Source organism: Augochlora pura, chromosome 11, assembly GCF_028453695.1.
Source record: "Augochlora pura isolate Apur16 chromosome 11, APUR_v2.2.1, whole genome shotgun sequence".
Lineage (NCBI taxonomy): Eukaryota > Metazoa > Arthropoda > Insecta > Hymenoptera > Halictidae > Augochlora > Augochlora pura.
The window spans coordinates 9740491-9746526 of NC_135782.1; the positions used below are offsets into that span (position 1 = coordinate 9740491).

A 6036-nucleotide genomic window follows, 5' to 3' on the forward strand; every position below is an offset into this window, starting at 1 on the left:
CGACATTAAAAATAGGAATAATACCCTTGCAACACAATATTTTTATCTCGTATAAAGATCCCAGTCTAACAATCAATATTTCATCCAAGTATCTTGTCTAAGTCTTTTACAGTAATTGTAAATGTTTAACGCTCGTTTTCCTACGAATATCGTGGTGTATGTCGACGAATCGAATCAATTTGCGCGGCTTCGAAAATCAGGTCGCTAGAAGACGGGGGAGGTAAATGGGCGACTTTAAATCTGAATTTATCGTATCAGCGACGTCACGCGTCCGTGCGATAAGGTTATAATTTTCCTGGTTAGAATTACGCGTTATCAAGGTATTTTATCAGGAGGAACGGCGAGACATTAATTATGCACGAGGATGATACATCCGGTACAATTGGTTGGTCGTCGGCCAAACGGCAATCGCGGAATCAGCAAACGCAATTTGCCAATAGTTGAACGGACGTTGCAGCACGGCTCGATTTATAATTCACCGTTACGGCGGGCCCCGATACCCGTTGAAACCGTGGAGAGAAAAACCGTGGCCGTTTTCCATCGGGGCAGAGAAACGAATTAGGTCGGCTCGTATTTGTCGGAGGCGAAAGAAACGAAGGAAATAGGCAATAAGCGTCGTCTCGAAGGCTGCTGATGAGATGACGGGAGATACTCGGAAAGCCGTCAGGAGTTTCCAACTTATTCAACCAAATAAGACAGCCAATAACCGATCGGAAGTATATTGGACGTTATTAAGGGAAGAAAGTATTCACACAGGAATATCTATCTATTCGTTTCCGCCGGAACCCTCCATGACCACTCTCTCGCTCTCTCTCTCTCTCTCAGGAAAATCGTCCCCTTCCGGAGATAAAATCGTCCGGCTCCGTTCTCGTGTCGTGACAGATCAGAATTGAAACTTCTTCCCTTATCGTCTTGACACAGTTTATCATAATCAATGAAATTTCCGAGTCGAGCACACCTGTTATGCATCGGCTTCGGGTCCTCCGCGAACTTTCAAATATCGTTGATAAAAATTCTCGGATATTTTCCGGGAGAGGTATATTCGGTACGTCGATTCTGATTTCTAGAAATTCATAAATGTATCTCTGTCAACGATGCATTTGTATACTGAGCTTTAAAACGAGAACGATGAATTTATCTAGGCTCTTTGCCACTTTCAAGACAGTTTTGTTAGGTTTTATGCGATTGTTTCTGAAAATAGTGTCTTCACGATTCCAATAATTTAATAATAAAATATGGGAAACAGACACAGTGTTCTAGTTTCGAAAATTCAGTGACAGGTTGTTGTAGTTTTTGGATCAATAAAGATATCGCAACGAAACTCTCTCTAAATATAATTAAAAAGTAATCATTTTTAGCTACTGATAATTAAATACATTTTTGTATTTATTAAACAATGGAGAAAAAAAAATGAAAAGAAACAATGAGGAGTTCCGTCAAGCTTCAATTGAATGTTTATTATAAATAAAATATTTATTCAATTTTATTAATTTCCTCATTTCTGAAGTAAGTGAAGAAGTAAAGCGGTACAAATTGAATAATTATCAGTTCACAAAGTTGACTTTTTCCTTAAAAGTCACTGAATTCTTCAAACCAAACCACTGTGCGACATGACATTTTAAATGTACAGTAAATTCTCTCCAATTGTCTCTCAATTTGTAAACTAAAAATGGACAATTAGGAATGAGAAGGTTCGAATAATTGTATATAGAATTTAAACAACTAATATGTCATCTTAAACTTGCTAATGTCATTAAAATGAAGAAGAAATCTTTAAGTGACTTCCGTTACAGGAAACAGATGTAGAACATATTTATTTTGCATAAAGATTCGCAGTTTCGAGAAGAATAAAAACATATCTCCTGTACCCAAATTGTCAATTTCTGTTTATGGGCTATTCAATATTGTCCCTCAGATTGTAAATCGAAATGGACAATTGAGAACGAGGTATTTCGAATAATCATCAGTTTGTAAACAGAGATGGACAATTTTTCGAACCTCCTCTTCTCAAATCATCCATTCCTATTTACAAGTTGAGCAACAACTCAAGAGAATTTACTACACAAGGGAATCGTAAATCAACAAAATTCAACGTTGAAGTCATCGCACTCGACGGTTCAATACTTGCCGCTTGCCGAGTGCGATTGCTAAGATCAATTTTGCAAAGAGAAGACGACGCTTAGCAACTCGTACGTGCATGCAGGATTCCGTTTCTCTCGCAGGGATCGAAACAAATCGATTTTCGCTTGTCTTACCAACAGCGCGGCCCATCCCAACTTGTTTGATTAAAGGCGGCTCTTAATCAATTTGTCGGACTTGGCGCGAACCTGGCCCGACTCGTTTAACCAGACACGTATCCATTTCACTTATCCGACCAAATAGGTTTTTTGCTCGTCTTGCGCAGTCTCGAGATCCCGTTGCACCCTTCGTTGCTACGAAATATAGACTTTATTCTGCTTGTTCATTCAAGAACAGCTCTGGACCCTGTAGTTTCGCCAAGAACTATGTGCATTCCACTTGTCTGCTCAAGGAGAGCCGGGTTGCGCAAGAATGGCTCAACGTTCTACTTGCGCAGTCGGAACAATCCGTTGCCTGACCGACAACTATGCACAGTCGCTAAACTTTTCACAAAAATTTCGCAAATGGAACAAATTCTTAGTTAATCGTGCACTTTTTCTTTAGAATTTATTTTATCAATTAGCTGATTTTGACGACTATATTTATGTAAAATGTTGTTGCCACGTTCAAATTGCAATTTTAGTGAAAATTAAAGTACAGTAAATTTTATTTTAATTTTAAGATAACGATGTAATATAATTATTATGGAATGTGTGCTACATAATGTGATCAAAGTACTATGCCTCGTTAGTCATCGTTACGTATACACTCTTCAAAGAGTGCGCAGGAGCTGACTGGTTAACAAGATACTCTGTCGTGAAATTAATAGCAACTTTGACAACGTTGTTCTTAATTGTTGATTTGCTAGAAATGTGATGAGGTTTCTGAAAGTAAAACTAAAATCAAGAGAAGATATTGTGATATCTCAGAAACAACCCATTAAATTACTATACAATTTTCAAAAGAATTTTCATGCTATTAAGCTTATCTCGATTCGATAAAACGTCAAACAACAGTATTCTTCTACTACGTCTTTATTTTATAATTAAAACAGCCTCAAGTGCAAATGATTACTATAAAGGACCAAGCGACTTAAAGATAAACGGATCGTCTTCGCACTCGCCAACTCCGCGATTCCTTTGTCGTTTTTGGGGAACGACGCTCGCAATTCCGTGCACGTAGCCGGTCATAGTTCACGTCGAGCGATAAAAATCGAGGGGTGCACAGTGTAAGCGGCGGGTCACTTTGACCCGGGATTCGCCGAGCGGTGTTTAATAAGCGGCAACCGCGGCGGCCGGGGCGACGGGATCACATAAGTCTCAGTGATTGAAGGAGTTTCCGAGTTATCGGACTGGATATGTGTGTTCACTGCCTCGGGGATGGATGTACGTGCCTCGAAGACGCAATGCGCGCCCGGAAGTATCCGTTTCCACTACTCCGTGAAACGTTCCACGATGCTCCGTGCCATCAACGACCGTGCAATACTGAATACCGGGCGGGGACTTCTATCGTGAGGCGGAATCGCTTTACGGCGCCAGCGAATTCGCGTATTCGATAATCGTCCTGGAATCGGCGGAACGTCTTATCACCGGCTGCCGCATTCAGGGCGTGAGAGATTTTATTACGGCCGATCCGCGTTGCGTCGATGAGCGAATTTCAACTTCGACTCGGTTGGTTATCCATTGATCGTGTCGCCTCGCGTCGCGAGCCGCTTCTTTAAACGGCGCGCACCGGAGCCGCACCGGAGCGAACCGATGGCTCCGTGATGAGAAATCGATGTCGCCGTGGTTTTAGATCCGCATCTGGAGAACTTTTTCAATCCCGGCCCTTGTAACTGTCGCGCCGGTATCATATCCTGCTTTATCATTTTAACGGCGGACCGATCAATCACTGTTCGATCGGGCCGCTCCGCGTTCCCGGCTCGCATTCGTCCTCAGAATCGAGCCAGACTTTGAACTTTAACACGTTTTGAGCTTGATCGAGCTCTCCCGGTATCCGCCGTGTCAGGACACTATTTTTAGCGGAATGGTTGTTTTATGAGGTCCGATCAATTGAGTGGGTTGTGGTCGCATTCGCGCGAGTCACGTTTTATTCAGTCTGAGAAACGGGAAATGTTGTCGTTGGCTAACACATGTACTGTTTATTGGTCAGATTATTAACAATAAATTTTATTGCTAAAACAATTTAGTGATCAGATAACGTGGAGTTCGAATACTTTAGAGTGTATTTTATTTAGAGATCAGTTAATTTAGTGTTCAATTAATTAGTAGTAACTTCAGAATTGATTTCACCCTTGTCTTTTTAATATCTTAACATATATTGTATTTAATGTATGTATATTTCACATATATATATATATATATATAAGTTGGTTGCTGCTTTTTATTTAAAGTGCTTTCGGAGTTGTTACTCTTTAGCATCAAGCTAGAAATTAATTCAAAAAGAAGCTACTTTCTGCAAGTGGAAAGCGGCGAAATTCTTGTATCTTGTTTCTAGAAGAATTATATTTTTATGTTACAATATAAAAATGATACTTACATGATTTTGCATTCTTTTTAATATTTTAAAGCAATTTTTAAAGACCATATTAATGATTAAAAACTACTGAAGCACACCATATCCTACAATTCAATTAACGCATTAATTATAATAATTTAAAATCATGCCACGCGGGGTTATTCCTCATAGCCACATAATTATGCATCTCACCGATCAGTTTGTGGAAATCATATCAATCGAATTCGCAGCAATTTCGCACGTTCTCCAGTAGACAAATGCTGCCGGCATCTCATAGAACCCGTTCCCGGGCAAAAAGTTATTATAGCGTGAAAATATCGGCGCAAGCGAGCGCGCTCCCTCTAAAATAAGAGCATTTGCGATCTTCTCTGATCAGTGGTATAGAATTCCGATAAAAGTATCGAACCACACTGGTTTCGGCAAGTGTCGGACCACGGGCCCGACCGTGTGCAATCAAAGATAGTCGATATTCGCTCTGCTCTCGGGCTCGCGGCGTGTTGCCAATCGGAAACTACGGTGTTTCTACCGTGTCGGCTGAACGCGTTCACCGTCGAATATCGATAATATTAACGCTCGCGGAACTTTCGACTGATGCATGGATGTTGGCACAATATTCCCGTCTGATGGCAGTTTAACCGTAACTACTGACAGCTGGCGTTCGTCTAGTCACCTCGGTCTGACCACAAAGCGTCAGTATCCGCTGGCTAGCGGCGAAACCTACCGCCCGGCTACACCATCAGCGACGGCAGCCGCTCCACACCATCGCGCGCTGACGCGATGCGATGGTACCTCCCGCGTACGTTCCGCGAGTGTAGTCGATGGGGGTTCCGTCGCAGTTGGGCGTTTCCAATAATCCTCGGTTCTTGATTTTGCGTCGGCACGGACCTCTCTAATCGCTCGCTCGAAATTTCCCGGAGCCAGCAGACGGAAGAAGAGCGGGTAAGTTTCCGCGTAAACAGCAAGTTCCCTCCCCGCCGGAATTACCGAAAATTTCGACCCTCTTGCTGCCGAACGGCGCGCGCGCGCCCCGCAGAATGGAAGAATTTTCGACAAGCATCGAGATGATATTAAATTGATGTTAAATTGTTGTGGGATATTAGCCATACAGTGCGCATTGATGCATATATACATTGACTGCATTTTTGATATTTTATTGCACAATGGCTGAGACGACAACTTACGCGCTGTTCTTAATAAAAATAAGTTATATAGGTTATAAAAAGTTATAGTAACATTAAAGATAATTATTTTAGCGCCGGATCTGACAGTTGTCATTAAGACTTTTGTGGTAGAGTGCTATTTTGAAATTAAAATAATTAGCAATTACTGATTTAGGTAGGCTCCGTTTTTCTTCTGTCATCATATAGTATACATATAGCACTCGCTATATCCGAAATATAA

General features: G+C 41.3%; 1 protein-coding gene across 7 annotated transcripts in view; it reads right to left on the reverse strand.

Annotated features, from left to right (window-relative positions):
* The window catches only part of Dlg1 (MAGUK family member discs large 1), a 630693-nt gene that overhangs the window by 482015 nt on the left and 142642 nt on the right, over window positions 1–6036 (reverse strand). The window lies entirely within an intron of this gene.